The sequence below is a fragment of the Lissotriton helveticus genome, chromosome 8 (assembly GCF_964261635.1).
Source record: "Lissotriton helveticus chromosome 8, aLisHel1.1, whole genome shotgun sequence".
NCBI classification, from domain to species: Eukaryota; Metazoa; Chordata; class Amphibia; order Caudata; family Salamandridae; genus Lissotriton; species Lissotriton helveticus.
This window is the reverse complement of record NC_136069.1, coordinates 1,604,931,381-1,604,949,168: the sequence shown is the minus strand read 5'-3', so window position 1 is coordinate 1,604,949,168 and position 17,788 is coordinate 1,604,931,381.

Here is a 17,788-nt window from a genome sequence, read left to right as displayed (position 1 = left end):
CTCCTGGAGAGGGGGCAGCCACCGGGCTCAGTCTAACGGCATCACAGGGGAGTACAGTAGAGCCCCACCCTGCGCCTGCAGAAGGCTGTGCCAGGCATGGTTTGTGGTCGTGATGGAGTCCAGAGCACCAGTCCTACGATCCATCGGCTGGAAGATCGTATGTGGAAGCGAGAGAGGACTGGCGAAGAGTGTTTCCAAGCGCACATGCGGCATACCGCCGTCTCCATGTATCCAGGTGTTCAAATGAGCAGCCTGGGCCACTCTGTAATATAATTCTAGATCCGGGGCACTTAGCCCCCCCCATGGTGTAGGGCAACGTGAGTAACGTCCATTTGGCCCGCAGCTGCCCACCAGCCCAGGCCAGTTTAATCATTAATTGTTGAAGCCGTAGAAAAAAGGATTTGGGGGGAATATAGGGATAGTCATAAACAGAAATAAAAATCTGGGTAACACGACCATTTTCATTATGGATATACGTCCCATTAGGGAGAGCGGGAGCTTACACCAGGCCGCAACGTGATCCTCCAGTCTGCTAAAGGCAGTGCCGTAGTTAGCTCTAAATAGGGTCTCTGCATCTGTGTGAAGTTGGACCCCCAAGTACCTGACCGTGTCAGTAGTCCACTGTAGTGGGTACTCCATAGTCGTGTGCTGCATAATGGGAGTTAAGGGGAAGGCTAGTGACTTTGACCAATTGACCTTCAAGCCCGACAGGGCACCAAATCGGACCACTTCTCTAAGTACCGAAGATAGGTTACTATCCGGGTCTCGGACATACAGCATGGTGTCGTCTGCATACATTGACACCACAATCTTGTATCCAGGAAAGCCTATGCCCTCGTTTCCGTGGTACTCCCGAAGGGCGCAGGCCAGTGGCTCTGCTACCATGGCATATAAAAGGGGCGCGAGCAGGCACCCCTGCCTGGTGCCTCTACTGATGGGAAAAGAGTCAGTGACCATGTCGCCCATTCGGAGCCAAGCCCGCGGCTGATTGTATAGTGCATCTACCATCTGCAGGAAAGGCTGTCCTAGACCCATGCGTTGCAGCACCAATCGCATTAAAGGCCACTCTACGGAATCAAAGGCCTTTTCTATATCGAGGAAGACCGCCAGTGCCTTCCTATCCTGTCGTACATGTTGCATCGTGCCCAATACAGTACGGATATTGTATACTAGGTTCCTGCTAGTGATAAATCCGGCCTGTTCTGGAGCTACCAGCTTTGGTGCCAGGAGCGCCAGCCGGGTGGCCAATACCTTCGCGAACAGTTTAGCATCTACATTCAACAGAGAGAGAGGCCTGTATGAGCTACACTCATCCCGGGGTTTGCCTGGCTTCAGTATAGTGACCAGGAGTGCCTCCCTCATGGATAGGGGCATGCTACCCTCAACGCAATTGTCGTCAAAGAGAGCTGATAGATGAGGGAGCAACTGATCCTTGAAAGCTTTGTAGAAGCCCGCTGTGAGGCTGTCTGCGCCCGGCGCACTGCGCGCCTTCATGCTGGACAAAGCCTCCAGTATTTCGTCTTTTTCTATTGGGTACATAAGAAATTCCCTGTGCGTGTTGTTCAGTGTGGGAATGTCAATGTGGCCCAGGTAGTCATTTATGTCATCCTCCAAGTCCCCGCTCTTTGAAGTGTACAATTCAGTATAGTAGGCCTTGAAGACGTTCGCTATGTCAGTTTCGTCAGTGAGCACCTCTCCGTCCATGGACTTTACCTCTGTGATATGTTGTCTCCCTCTCCTCCCTCCTAATATCCCAGCCAGAACTGCACTGGGTCTTTCACCCTCTCCGTACACTCTAGCTGTGGCGTATTTACCCATATGTTTAATTTCCCTGTCTGCCTCCTCATGATATTCAGCGAGTAGCGTCTTAATGTCATCGCCTATCGTACTGTCCACTAGTCTGCTCTGTCTGCACTCCAGGTCCGCCAGCTGTCTCTCAAGTTCGGCTAGTCTCCGTCTAATGGATTTAAGTATTCCGGAATGTTTGGACATTGCTATGCCCCTTATATATACCTTGAATGCCTCCCATACCACTTGGAAGCTGTCCACAGAGCCCACATTAGCTTCGAAGAATATGTCTATTGCTTCAGCAAGTTCTCCCCTGAACACCGGGTCCAGTAGGGAGTATGGTGGGAATCGCCATGTGAATGGCGGTATAGCCTTACCCGGGGTACGTATCTCCAAAAGTACCGGCGAGTGGTCTGACAGGGTTCTAGGTAGCACTTTGCAGTCCCTAATTTGTCATAGCCTGGAGGAGGGTGCCAGCCAGTAATCTATCCTGGTATGGATGTCATGGTAGGCGGAATACTGTGTGTAGTCCCCCTGTTGTGGATTTCGGGAACGCCAAATGTCCTCCAAGCACAAACACAACATCCCACTCTGTAACTCCAAGGCGGCAGCCGGAGGTCTACGATGAGGGCCAGCCGACCTGTCCAGCGCAGGATCAAGGATGAGGTTAAAATTTTCCCCCCATAAGAGGCTATTCGGGTCGTAGTGTTTAGCCTTGGCAGCGAGGGACCGATAGAATTCAGGTGAATCATAGTTTGGGCCATAGGTGTTAATTATTACTAACTCCAGGCCTGGTCCAACGCACTTAGATATGACAAATCTGCCCTCTGGGTCTGCTACTAGGGTTTGTAACGTAAGTTTAGATTTCGGATTCACCCAGGTTAATACACCCCTGGCGTGCGAAGTGAAGCCAGCAGCAGCAATATTGCCCTCTAAACCCCTGCAACGCATCATAGTGCTGTTCATAGGGAGATGAGTCTCCTGAAGGAGAGCTATATCTATGTGTTGACGCTGTAAGTAACTGATAACTTTTCTGACTTTTCGGTGGTCATTCAGGCCACGAACATTCCAGGTGAGTGCCTTGAGTATGGGAACATGTGGAGTATCTATCTCAGTGGTCAAGTCAGCCATTGCATAGGGTAGCGGGCGCCCCAAGTGTGAAAAACACGCATGTGCCTAATACTTGTATAGCGTCAGAAGTCAGATAGAACACCCTCCCAATATAAACTAAACGTTCCCCCCCACAACCCCTCTACCCCCCACCCACAGCAGACCAACCCCAACCCGGCCTTGCATGGTTGAACCCCTTCCTCACCCCACCCAAACCTGTTAGCAAATTAGAAATCCCCAGAAGGGGATAAAGGTGCATACAGCGCGGGGGCCAAGGTTGCCAGGCAGTCAGTAATGAAACTGAGTACTGTACTAGCTTGGGACCCGGCCCGTGAGCCACCGCCTGGCATCTTTGCTTTGGCTAATAGAAACAGTTTAACACTAATTAACCCGTGGTCCGCACCATTAATGAGTATATATTACGAGCAGCCGCTCCTGCACTGACCTCTGGCATGAAAACAATCTCAACAAACATATGAGGCAGAAACCCAATAGGCTGGGTTCATACTTAGCATGTGTAACAGAACAATCTTACCACCAATCAGTTCAGACCGTTAACTTGTGCTCGATCCGAATTATTCAGTCCACCCCTAGCTCGGTAATATGGTGTGTGCCAGCTTCAATTCCAGTCCTGGGATTGGCACTGGTCTGGCGCTTGGGGTAGGTAATCACATCTCGAAGCGCGACAAGGTCGTTGTCGGGCCATGTCAGTCCTGTTCATCGAGCTGGCTCTGATTCGCTTCACCTTCCTCCTGTCTGCCGATGTCTGTCCGACGTTCTTTGAACCAAACCTTCAGGGCCTGCTTCAGGGCTGTAGGGTCTGTGAAAATGTGGGAGTGACCTTGCTGGTTAACTCTCAGTTTCGCAGGGTACAACATGGCGTAGTCGAGCCCAAGATCACGAAGTTGCCTCTTGTATGGGGCAAAATGTCTGCGTTCCTCCTGCACTCTAGCTGTAAAGTCTGGATATAGGGAGATTTCAGATCCCTCGTATTGCAGTATCTTCTTTTCGCGGGCTAGTCGGAGGGCCGTGTCCCTGTTTCTGTAATTTAGGAGCTTGGCAATAATGGGCCGTGGTGGGGCTCCCGGGCGTGGGCGAGGGCCCAGCGAGCGATGCGCCCGCTCTACAATAAACATTGGGGAGAAGACATTATCACACAGTAGAGCGACCAGGAGCTTCTCGACAAACTGTTCCATGTTGCCCGTAGGCGTCGTCTCTGACACCCCCGTGATTCGTATGTTGGAACCTCTCGAGCGGGCCTCTAAATCCTCCGCGTTATCCTGTATGACTTGCAGTAGTTTGTTGATTTGCTTGCGATCGTTGTCCAGGTCCGTGTGGGCCTCCTCTACCTCTGTTAGGCGTCGCTCTGACATGTCCAGATGCTCTGCATGCTTGTCTACGCGCTCCGCCATGCGGTCCATTCGATGAGCGAGGGCATCTATTTTAGTGCCTATAGAGGCCATACTGTCTTGCAGGCCCTTCTCCATCGATAAAAGCAAAGATTTGATATCAGAGTAGACCGAGTTCTCTGTGCCGCCCGCTTGGTGGGTCTGGTCAGTCTCTTGTGTTTCAGAGGGCTTGGTTTGGCGGTTCTCGAAGGGGAGTTTACTCTGAGTCTTGTCCCCTTTGCCCATAGTGGTGTCTGGTCCGGTGGTGTTCTTGGGGCCAGTACCACACGGTTTGGGGTGTGTGTGTGTCGTCCAATAGTGGGGTACCGCACTGAACGGCACGTCGTGAGCTGTGCCCGGCAGAAACCAAATCCTGGCAGTCTATAGGAGCTCCCTAGAGTTCAGGGGGATGGCAGGGCCCGCACAGGGTGTTTGACAGAAAAGATTCCTCCAAAACGCATGGGGTGATGCGTCCTCCCCGGGCGTCCTCTAGGCTCCGTCCGCAAGGGCGACTCCCCTCGCTCTCCTGCAAACCAGTAGGGGAGAACCCGCCGCGCCACTAGGCGACGCACGGCAGGTGAGGCCCAAAGTCTGCTGAGGGATTGCCTGTGCGCCAAACACCGTCTATAGGCCTCAGAGGTCCGTCGCGCGCCGATGAGTCGAAGGTCCACTGCCCAGATGTATAGTCGAGGCGTGTCAATACTCCGGCAGTGCAGGGAACCAATCCTCGCTGGTGTTCCTGGCCCCAGGTAGGTGCAACTAACGGGGAGCGCCACGGGCAGTCTGGGTGCAGGTGCTGGAAATGCAACTCCCTTGGTATGTCAAAGGCGCGTGGGTGCAGGGGCCTCCGATAGTCTGCAGCCCCCAGCGCACAGTATTGGACCGAGGGGGGGGTGGAAGAGGGAGGCTGCGAGGATGCCCCGGGAGTCGTACGCCTCACCTCCTTGTGAATCGTGATTTTCGCCCCCCCCCGGGCACCGAGGACGCGACGCCTACCGGACCTGGCCGACTTCCCCCAGCCGCTCGTCGCAGCACGTTCCTCGGCGTCTGGCACACGCAAGGCCGTGGATCAGAGGCCTCCTCCGCAGTCCAGGACGTCTGGGGCGCCGGCGACTCTCAACGCCCCCAGAGTCACAAATTCGGCACCCGCTGCACACCGGAGTGTGGCAAGTGTCCGCTAGTGCTTACCTGCTGTGGAACTGACAGCCGATGCAGGATTATTGATGAATTATTCAGGCGGCGGCACAGAGTTCGGGGATTACACGTCCGCCATCAGTGCCGGCAAGCTCCGCCCCCTACCAATTTTCATTGTTGTCGTTCTTTGATCTGTTACATTTTGTCACGGGTTGGCACTGAATTTAGCATGTATATGGGACTCTCATCTTGTAAAGTTTTGTAAACCTTCTTGAATACCAGGGATACTGGTATTATAATCATGTTTTGTTTTTTGTACGTGTTCTGGAAGGTGGCCAATCATTGTTTGAAAGTCATCATGAACGTGCTCCCCTGAAGAAGGGTTCTTAGTACCCGAAATTCATTGTGCCTATCTAAGAAATATACGTGTCATACTGTGTATTTATGGTTATTAACAATTTACATATGTATAGATGTGCAAATTTAGGAAAAGGATTAATCACAGTAACATATTTATTTTCATGTATTTGTTGAGGTACTGAATTTAAAATACAATGGACACAAAGAGATATTGTTCTTGTGTTGTATATTAAGAATGTTTGTTTTACATATTTGCAGCTCATTAGATTTGTGTTGAACCCTTCGGGGCCTTTTGCTTACTGCACTTCATAAAGTGTGCAAGTTTCTGTGCACCAAGCCTAACTAGTGATTTTTTCAGGGATAGTGGCAGATCCCATACATGAAGCAGCACACAATGATTCACTGAAAAGGTAGTTGATTCACTGAAAAGGTAGTTGATTCACTGAAAAGGTAGTTGATTCACTGAAAAGGTAAACTACAATACAGCATAAGTTGAAAAACAGGGAGTGCAGGTTGAATTATTTATTTTGAGTAACAGAGTCAAGGCCATGTCAGACGGATGCTATTTCAGGCTCCTGTATTTGGGCCATTGCATCAACTTGGTAGTGTAAGACTTCCTCAAAAAGGAAGACATAGTCAGCAACATACTGACCACCTGCAGAAGAATCTGCACTCATTTCAGCCATTCTTTTAAAGCCCAGAAGCAGCTGCGGATTATTCAGCATAATAATAGAGCACCAGTTAAAGTCTTGATACAGGAGGTACCAACATGCTGGAACTCCACTTTTTACATGGTACAACATCTGAGCAGTACAAACAGATCAATGGCTATGTCATTCAACGAGGAGGGGGATGCAGTTTGGAAAGCTGTGACAATGGATGCAGACCAATGGGGCCTAATCAAATGTCTGACACAGATGGTACTCCCATTTGAGGTTTTCACATGATAAGTTAGCAAGGCGGACACTACGATGAGCAAAACTATCCCATTGTTGCATCTCCTACAAGACCAGGTAAAAAAGGTGTCCGAAAGGTTCGTCCCCACAGGTGTAAATGAAAACACATAAGCGCATGCCTTGGTTGAGACCTTAGTCCTTCGCTTGGCTTCTAATATAAGGCTGCAACATAACATCATCGAGTCCAAAGAGTTCATCTACGCCACACTACTTGATCCACGTTACAAAAACATTCTTCACACTTTCATTCCTTTTTCCGACGGGCATGTTTTACAATACAAGAGGTGGATTCTAGAGCAAGCTAGAGACTTGGAAGAAGAATAGGTGGAACTGCGAGTCCCACCCGCAGTTCTGGGGTGCAGCCTTCAACTTGCGGAGAGGGCAGTCTTGTCTCACAGCAGCCAACAACATCGTGAACCAGAACAACGGTAAGAATAGCAACAGAAGGACAGGACCCAACCAACAGGTTGAGCTAGTGGCAGCACGAATGACCATCCACAGGATGTTCCAGGAGTATTTGGATGATCCAAAAGAAGTCTATGTGGATCAAAATCCATTGATGAATTGGTCTAAGAAGATGCGCCAATGGCCAGAACTCAGCAGGCTGGCAATAAAGTATCTGGCTTTGTCCTGTCACCAGTGTGTCTGCTGAACGCGGAGTGGAAGCGGGCTGTCATTACCCCGCTTCTGAAGAAACCTAACCTTGACCCTTGTAGCCATAAGAACTACCGACCTATTTCCCTCCTGCCCTATCCAATTAAGGACCTGGAACGCTTGGTTAGTAGGACTTTGTCCCAATATCTGGAAACCAATAACATCTTGGAAGGGTAACAGTTCGGTTTCCGCCCGGGTCATGGGACAGAGTCAGCCTTAGTGGTGGTGCTGGATGACCTTCGGATGCGGGTGGCCAGGGGCCAGTCGGCAATCTTAATCCTGCTGGACCTGTCCGCCGCATTTGATACTGTGAACCATGACACGCTGCTCTCAAGGCTCGAGACCTTTGGTGTGAAAGGAGTAGCACTTGGGTGGCACAAGCTTACTTGTCGGATAGACGACAGGCGGTGGCACTCCCCCCGTTCCGGTCTGAAATGGTGGAAGTTCCTCATGGGGTGCCGCAGGGGTCGGCAATCAGTCCTATCTTGTTTAATGTGTATATGCAACCCCTGTTGGGGATTATCAAGGCATATAACATCAGCGTGACAAATTATGCAGACGACCGCCAGTTGGTGAATTCCCTGGAGGGGAACCAGGCGGAATCATTGGATTGTTTTCATGTTTGTATGCATGAAATGACAAAGTGGCTGAGGGCAAATTCTCTCCAGTTTAACAGTGGAAAAATGGAAGTCCTGCAGTGTAGGGCGGGGGGGGGGGGGGGGTTGCCCGAAGCCTGCCAATAGATTTTTGGCCCCTAACTTCAGACGGTATACTGACCCCAGTGAACACGGTACGTAATCTGGGGGTCAGTTTCAATGAGAATCTTAACCTGGAAACCCACGTTAATAAACTGGTGGGAACTTGTTTTTTCATAATCCGAGGTCTTCGTAAGGTGCTGCCGCTGCTGCCTACTCAGGTCAGAGCTACGGTGGTCAGGAGTACCATTCTTAGTCGCCTGGATTACTGCAACGCCTTGCTTCTGGAATCCCCGGGGTATCTGATTACCAGACTACAAAGTATCCAGGCGGCAGCAGCAAAGCTTGCACTCTCCCGACCTCGTGGCTCATCAACAACACAAGCACTGGTGGATCTGCATTGGCTCCCAGTAGCCCAACGGATCCGCTTTAAATCTCTGTGCATTGTGTATAAAGCTCTCCATGAACAAGGCCCGAAGCCACTTCAGGATAGATTTCAGTGGTACAAGCCTACCCGGAACCTCTGCTCCGCCACCACCAACTGTGTAAGAGTGTCCAAAATAAGGAGGGTGACCCTGGGAGGAAGAGCCTTCAGCGTGGCAGCGGCTCGCCTATTGAATAACTTTCCTGTAGAAATCAGGAGAACACAAGGCTTGCTGCTGTTCCATAAGAAAGTCAAGACCTGGTTATTCCCCAGGATATAACAAGCCTCTTTGTGGGAGGGAAGAAGTAGACCCACTGGATAACGGATTGCTCTCTCATTGTGTAGCTGACAGCCTTCGGGCTGTACAGATTCTTTTAGCGCCAGGGTGCCTGTGGGGTTACAGTGCGCTCTGCAAATGTTTATAATAATAATAATAACGCATGTTCAGTGCAGCTGGTGTGTTTGTCACAGTAAGAAGGACCAGTTTATTGCCTCAAACCGTGGAGAGATTGAATATGATCCAAATAAACCAACATTTTATGGGAAACATCCTTTACAACGCAACTTTTACCACGCAGTGCCTTTACGACGCAACCATTACAAAGCATGTCATTACAACGCATTGCGCTGGGGGCGCTCTAGGATAGGGAATAGATTTAATTTACTATCCAACACCTTCCCTACTATCCACGGGGACTGGTGTTGGAATAGTAAATTAAACTATTCACTATCCAGTACCCCTAAGCGCTATGCGTTGTAACAGCATGCGTTGTAAAAACTGCGTCATAGCAGCATGCGTGGTAAAAGCATGCGTTGTAATGTCATACATCCCATTTTATACCCCAAAATTGCACCATTCCTGCAACAGCAGCACAGGAGTAGGGATTGGTCCAAAATTGAATCAAATGTGTTTGCTGACCAACATCTGGGTAAACCACCTGGGTTTGAGGACGAACTCTACTTCCCAGACTAAGGGGCCGATTAGGATGGCGGACGGACTTGCGTCCGTCCGCCACCCCAAAGGTGGTGGGACCGTCCGCAGGGGCAGCGGCGGTCCCTCCGTGCAAATTAGGATGTGACCGCCACCCTGGCGGTCACATCCTGTATGTTTTAACATGCTTGAAGCAGCACCCGCCGCAATGTTAAAACTGCATGTTTTACATTTACATGCACAAAGCGGCAGGCACCGCGCGGTGCCTGCCGCTTTGTGCATGTAAATGTTGGGGGGTACCATAGGTACCCCCCATGTGCACCCCCCTCCCCCGACACCCTGGGGGCCCGCAACGGGCCCCCAAAAGCCAAAGTCCACATGCTTTTCCACGGCGGAAAAGCCGCCGCGGAAAAGCATGTGTTCGTGCAAATCCTAATTTGGCTGACGGTGTCTTGCAGACACCGTCACCAAATAGCCCTCCTCACACCGCGGATCAGCGGCGGACGGACCTGCCGTCCGCCGCTGGTCCAACCGCACTCCCACCGCCATCCTGATCTGGCGGTGGGTCTTCTATTGCACTGCGGCGGATAATCCGCATACTCCGGGCCGGCGGTGGCTTCCACCGGCCCGGAGTATGCGGATTATCCGCAATCATAATGAGGCCCTAAGTATGCCCCCATAGAACTTTAAAAAAAATTGTTTAACTTAGTTCTTTCTTTGCAACAAAAATTAGCCAAAGGAACATTATTATTTTTGGGTCAGATTTATGTTGCCCCACCTTTGTTATTAGTCACATATATATTGCAGTTGGACCAGTGTGCATTGAAGAAGCCTCCACAATTTCTTCATAACATTGGAGACAACACCTGCCCCCTCCCATGCCTATTGCCTAATGCCTATCCCTTTTTGTATCACTTAGCACTAGAAGATCTGCCCATCAAAATCATTTATTAACTACAAGACTGCCTGCCAATACCAAATTCCTATGTGTTGCCTTCATCAAAGATGATTGAATGCTTAAAACCTAAACTACTCATGCTTGGATTGGAAGAGGTAACTTCAACTATTACAATGGTGAGTGACTGATTGCATGAGTAATGATTTAAGTTGGTTGATGATTCATGCGGTGGCAGACAGTGAGGGAGGGTGTTGAACTGTAATGTGGGAACTTGGCTGAGATGACTGATTTGCAATGTTTGGGGCCGGCGGTGGGCGATCATTTTTTCCCTGGAGGTGAGTGGCCTTCACAAACTTACTTAGCAAAAATGAATTAACCTGTATGGTCTGCTCCTATGATGTGGAGAAGTGTGGCTCAATGGTTAGAGCAGGCAGACCTTGATGCAGAGCTCTGGCCAGGGACCAGGGTTCGATTCCCGCCTCGGCGGGTCTCGGGCTCATTAATTACCCTGACTGGATATTCTCGCCTCAGTGCCTGTTCTGATCATGGGTCCCACGCTGCAACTCTGGGCAATAGCTTGCTTAGTCTCCACAACGGACCCAAAAGCGCTGGGATGCCTGGCTGCACCTGGGGGGTGCCCAGGAGTGGACATTTCCCAGGAAAGCCAGGAAGGGTTCCTAAGCGGTATACAGACAGCGCCGGGACACCTCCGGTGGAGGTAGCTGTGCGCTTTACAAAATTCCGACATCCGACATGATCCTTCTGTTCATCTAGGACGGCTGCCCCAGACAATTGTTTTATTTACAAGACTGTCAAATTCCAACCTGTTGCTTGCATTAAAGGGGAGAAAGTGTGCCTACCACCATACTTGGATCGGAACAGGTAAATATTGATTTACATTGTTTGGGGTTTCTACAACCTAGAAGACAGAACATTTAGATATCTGATAACTTGAGTCTCGGGGGCAGAAGGACTGTGTGCAATGCATTTATCTGTATTCTGTCATACTCAATCCTTTGTTTCCTTCTAACAGATTGATGGTGAATGATGTGCTGCTGCTTATTGCGCAGATGAATGTTGTCCTTGTGTTGTAGTGTTTGTCTCTGTCAAACCTTTCACCAAATCACCTTTCCCATCCATTCATCAAACCCCTAAACCTCTTGCCCAAGCTGTGTGATTTATTGAGGTGTGGCCTAAATTACACCATCAATGGATCACACACTTGCTGGGGCGGTTATGGTGAAAGCAACACCAACTTACTGTTGTATCTTCTAAGCAGTATCCCACACCAGTTCATTACCAAGCATGCATTAAAAATGATACATATTTAAGATATAGAATGAAGAACATCAGTCGTCAGCATCACCATTCAGGCCTTGTGTTGCCTAACCATAAATGCCTAACCTAAGCTTGTCCACTCCAGACTTTGAGTCCATTTTTTATAACTTGAGGATTTCACAAATAATCTGCTAGCTCCACATTGGCCGAAACTTACTAGCATTGGTATTTTTTCTATTTCCGCCCTCAGTCATTCTCATTGTGTCATCACGTACTACTCAGGTGGTGTCAATTCTTTGTAAATCTTTGATAAATATATAACCCACTAACTCACTCTTTCTACTTCCATTTGGAAGAATTTAGGAAAAAGTAAAGGAGTGAGGTACTAAGAGGTGACTGAGTGGGCAAAGGAACAACACACCTTGTGTGTTTGGTTTACAATGCATTGAAAACATTGTAAACACTGTATTAACTGAAGCAGATGCATAGTACACAGCCAACACTGCAGTCACAAATTGATTGAGCCATACTGCACTTTGGTCATAGTTGGCAGAAATGCCATGGGCGGGGAGGGATGATGATGAATGATTGGTAGGATAGATCTGGCTCACTTAAATACAGCGAGTCAAGGGAGTAGAACACAGAATAAAAATAAATAACCCCCACTTAGAACCATAGCTTTGAATGATTTGATAACCCTACATAAACTAAGTAAGCAAAGTAGGTGAGCAGCATGCTCCACATGAGAAGAACTGCCTAGCTTATTCATGCAAACAATCCAAATATTCATTCATCCTTTCATTTTAATTCACCCATATCCACTATGATTAAGCTTTACTTTCTCTCATCCAGTCTTTCACCCACATTTCCAATCCATTATCCACCCATTCAATAGCAACCATCCTTTCACCCATCCATCCCTTTACCCACCCGCACACCCTTTCACCTTTCCACCCACGCTCCCTCACACCCTTTCACCCATCCACGTTTCACTCATATACCATTTCCTTTTTAGGTCTCGCCTACGCAGCGCACATTTGCTGCATTGGAGACCTTTAGCCGTCGTGCAGTTCTTTTTCAAAGCACATACTCATGCTTGTGGCGGCATACGCCTTGCGGGAGTGCGCAGCGGCGTGCCACAAGCACAAGTATGTGGTTTGAAAAAGAGCAGACTGCTCTCCCCAGCGCGCGCACCACTCGCGGGTGCACCCCTCTGCCTCGCTCTCCCGCTGCAGCCTGCACGCTTTTTTTTCTTTCAACGCGAGGCGCGCACTTGTGTTATTTTGTTTCACTCCCTCGATATATACCAGAACATGAACTCTACTAGGTATACATCCATTACAACGCAGTTTTTACCACGCAATACCATTACCACGCATCTTTTACCACGCAAATACTTTTACCACGCATACATTTACAACGCATAATTTTACAACGCAAATATTATTACAACGCATGTACTTTACAACGCATTAATTGACATTTTTTTAATGTGTAATATTTCTTTTTGTTTATTAATAATTATTTTTGTTTATTAATATTTTTATAATTTTGATAAATAATTGAGTAGTATTTTTAATAATCGAGTATTAATTTAATAATATTACTTATTATATTATTTTTAAATATAATTTTATTTTTTTAATATTTATATTTATTTATTTAGAATATTTTTAAATTTTTAATACTCGAATATTAATTATTTAATATTTATATTTATTTATATTTATATATTTAAATTTTTAATACTTGAGTATTAATTTTGCAACCATGTATTACCTACAATTGTATTTATTTAAATAATAATTTCATTATTTAAAACTCAAGTATTAATAATGTATTTATTTAATATTTATATTTATTTATTTAAATTAATATTTTAAAATTTTTAATACTCGAGTATTAATTTTACAAACATGAATTAATTAAAAATGTATTTATTTCAATAATAATCTAATTATTTAAAACTCAAGTATTAATAATGTATTTATTTAATATTTATATTTATATATTTATATTAATATATTTAAATTTTTTAATACTCGAGTATTAATTTTGCAAACATGTATTAATTAAAAATATATTTATTTAAATAATAATTTAATTATTTAAAACTCAAGTATTATTCATTTATTTATTTAAAATTTATATTTATTTATTTATGTTAATATATTTAAAATTTTTATATTTTTATGATCAATGAATTAATTTATTTAGAAATAATAGTATATTTTAAAAAAATCAGTATGAAATAAGTTAATATATTTTGGTATTAATTTATGTAATTTTGTTGATATTATATTTAATTTATAAGCACTTAAATATAATTTAAAAAAAATAATTATAAATAAATTAAAAAATGTTTAAAAAAATTATGTTTATATTTTACAATTAAATAAAAAATGTTTGTAACATTAAGAAATATTTTATGATAATTTAACATAAATACATTGATTATAAATATATTTTAAGTTTTCGTTCCCACGGTTTAACATTATTTCCTATGGTAGGAATTGTCCTTCATTTACTTCAATGACATATCATATAGGTCCCGCGATACAGTTAAAGGATGATTAAATGAAGAGGATAGAGCGAGAAAAGAAAGAAAAAGAAGGAAGAAAACAGGTAAGGAGACATTATAGTTAATATATATACAATATAGTTAATTAATAATAAACAGTAAAAATAAATATAAACAAACAACAGAGGCAGAAATTTATTTGGAAATTTTTTATTAAAAAAAATATATTTTTATTAGAAAGTATTTTTTTATAACATTTATTACATATTTTTTGAACATTTTGCACTACTCGTACAATTTTTTAATAATAAAACAAACATATATTATTCTGTAAATAAAGTAGTCCCTTGTTGATCGTTGTAGACTGCCATGACGTCATGACGTTGAAGTGCGCGTTGGCGGCCATTTTGAAGAGCATCGTTGGAGGAAGCAGCAGGAAGCAGATCTGCGTCCAGCTAGGAAACTTTTTAAACTTTATATTTATGTAAAATATTTATAATGGAATACATTTATTGTACGGGAAGAATAAGTCGAGGTTGCTCTTTAAAAAAAATGTAAATTTATTTAAAAATGCATGTCGCTAATCATATAACGAGAATATGTCTAAGTCGGGTTCCGTGTTAAATAAAACAATATGTATATTCAGTACAATACATTGTAAATATGTAAATAGATGTTTACGTTTATGCAACTTATATATGCTTTATATTTATGCTGCTTTTATTTTTTGAACAATTGTTTGTATAAAAATGCATTTTTGAATGTAAGAAAACATTTCGGAAAATCATAGAGAGTAAATCGAGGTTATTTTATTGATTTGAAAAGCTTCATTGACAAAGTATGATTGATATTGTTTTGATTTAGGCAAATGGATTGTGTATTTGGTTCGTGTTTTTTGAAAACGGAAAAATAGATTAGTAAACGTTGTTGGAATTTGGTTGATTTCGGTGCTTAAAGTTGGAAGATAGAAAGTTATGTTTCTTTGTCTTGGATTTATTTTTGGAGACCGTTTACGATTGAATTATTTGAGAGATGTTATTATTAGAATGAGATTGATTTTTGGAAATATGTGTCTGTGATTTCCTAAATGATTTGGAATAGTTATTGATTTAAGACAATATTTGTTAAATATTATGCATATTAATATTTTTGTAATGCGATAATATTTGACAAAAAAATACAAGCATTGACATGAATACTATGTGTATAATTTGTTTGAAAATTTGTACTTTACAATTTAAAAAATAAAAAAAATTCCAATCTGATGAGAAAAAAATGTGTAGCCAATGTTTGAAAAAAATGTCTTCGATAATTTAGCACATCTTTTCATATAACAACCTTTTTAAGAATAGAATCCATTTGCCATTACAAAAAGGATCTTTGTAGAAGCTTTATTAAAACAATTTTTAGAGAAAAAGGAAAGAAAAGAAGAGTTTACATCTTTTTTCAAGAATGCATTTTTAAAAAATTCCAATAGTTAAAAAAACAAAACACTTTTTTCCTAACTAAAGGGAATCTTCACTAAATAGAAGAAAAACACTCAAAAAAATTGTATTATAGAGTGTAAAAAATATTTCAGTAATAGAAAGAACCCCGACTTCTTTTTGGAATCAAAATTTTTTTTATAAAATTAAAGGCCAATTTCAATTTTTAAGAGGAATTAATTTTGGAGCAAAGCAGGAAAGTAATGTATTTATAACAACTAAAAAGAGAGAATGTTTGCAAGATTTTCCAAGTAATCTAAAGCCACGCACAACGAAAACTGTTGCAGTACCGCCAATAGTCGCTCAGACATTTCCTTTGTTTTTTGAGTAATCCGTGAGTTTAGTTTACCTGTGAGAGTTTGAGAAATTCTCATTTCTTGGAAACTTTGCTCCTTCTTCAAAGTTTCCAAAAAAGAGTAGAAATTAGGGTGATGTTTGCCAATTACATGGTTGAAGGAGTTATGCCATCCCTCTATGGCATTATTTGTTTTAGCCTCTCCCTGTAAGCAACTCGAATAACAGTTCCACCACTCCACATGAAAACGTGGCTTCCTCCTGCGACCCGATCTGCTTAGGTGTCCAATCCATGTGTCTTCCATATAATTTAGAATAGGTGCCAATATTTCTTCATTACTTAAATAATACTCAGATTCTATAATGGCAGTGTAGTATTCATCTACACTTTCGGGAGGGACAAAACAAAGAGCAGTTCATTTTTTAATTTCGACTTGTAGTTTGCTGTTTGATGAATATTCTGTAACAAGGGGTGTTTTTTGTACTTTACGCCAGAATGCCTGGGAAAAATGGAAAAAACACCCCTGAATTTGGGTATCCGTGTACATTTTGGTGATCACATTGATCATGCTCAATTCAAAATCAATAATTATTTTCCTAGGACTTTGGTGAGTTTTGGATTTAATAACAGACAAAAATTCTGTGTATGTTGCAGAAGTTTTATCAGGCAGCAAACTATATACTAGGGGGATTACACTATTGTTAATTTTAGCATGTATTGTATAAATTTGGGTGAATGGATGGGGTGTGCTTTTAAACGTCCCATCCATCATCCAAATTTCACTGCTTTCTAGTTTTACAAGGTTACGGGGAGTACTAAATATTAATATACGTTTCTGAGGGTTTTCATTGTCGTGCAAAAGGAAAGATTCATCAGAAAAAGATATAGTAAGCTCATGAGGTATAACTATGTCTGAAAAGGTATGTGGTGTATTAGTTTGGGTATTACTTGCCTGCTTTTGTCGTTGAATTATTCTACGCAAATTATGGATGGTAGGCATATTACTTGCTATATGTGTAGGGACATGTTGAGCAACCTCTCTTAAAATTGTTCCTGTGGAATCATTGGAGGTGCTTGCCATTACTTTCATCTCATTTACCGTTTCCCTTACATCAACCTCCGTTGCAGAGGCAGAGTGGTTATGGTCAGTTGTTCTTACAATAATATCATCAACCGTTACCGCTCTGCCACTGCAACGGGTTGAAAAGTAATTCACGCACCTCCAATGATTCCTTGTTAAACTTATTCTTTCCCTACAATAAATGTATCCTCCATGATTTAAGAGTCGGTTTCCTTTTCGGGACATTATAAAATTTGCAGTTGGATGAGTAGTCATGTTCTAAAAGAGAAAAAAAAGAGTTTCAATGAAAATTTGTGTATTTATAAAAATTATATTTATTTTTACAACATTTAGCTTTCATTTTACTGCATTTTATGAGAAGTATGAATGGTGAGTAATATGTTTAGAGTTTGTTGTTAATTTATAAATGCATTATTTACTCAGTGTTACAATATTTACTCATTTATTTTTAAGATTCAAGACTTTCCAAAATGTTGCACTTTTCACAAAAATGGAAAAGTATCTAATACATATACACTTTTAACCACTTTAATGACTGCATTCCTTACTTGGAGTATTAATAGTAATTGATAGCCTCAGACTATCCAGCACTTTCCCTACTGCGGCACTTACTTGGAGTTGGAATAGTATTTAATAACCTTATATTATCCAGCACTTTCTCTACTGCAGCACTTACTTGGAGTTGGAATAGTATTTAATACCCTTACACTATCCAGCACTTTCCCTACTGCAGTACTTACCTGGAGTTGGAATAGTAAATAATACCCTTACACTATCCAGCACTTTCCCTA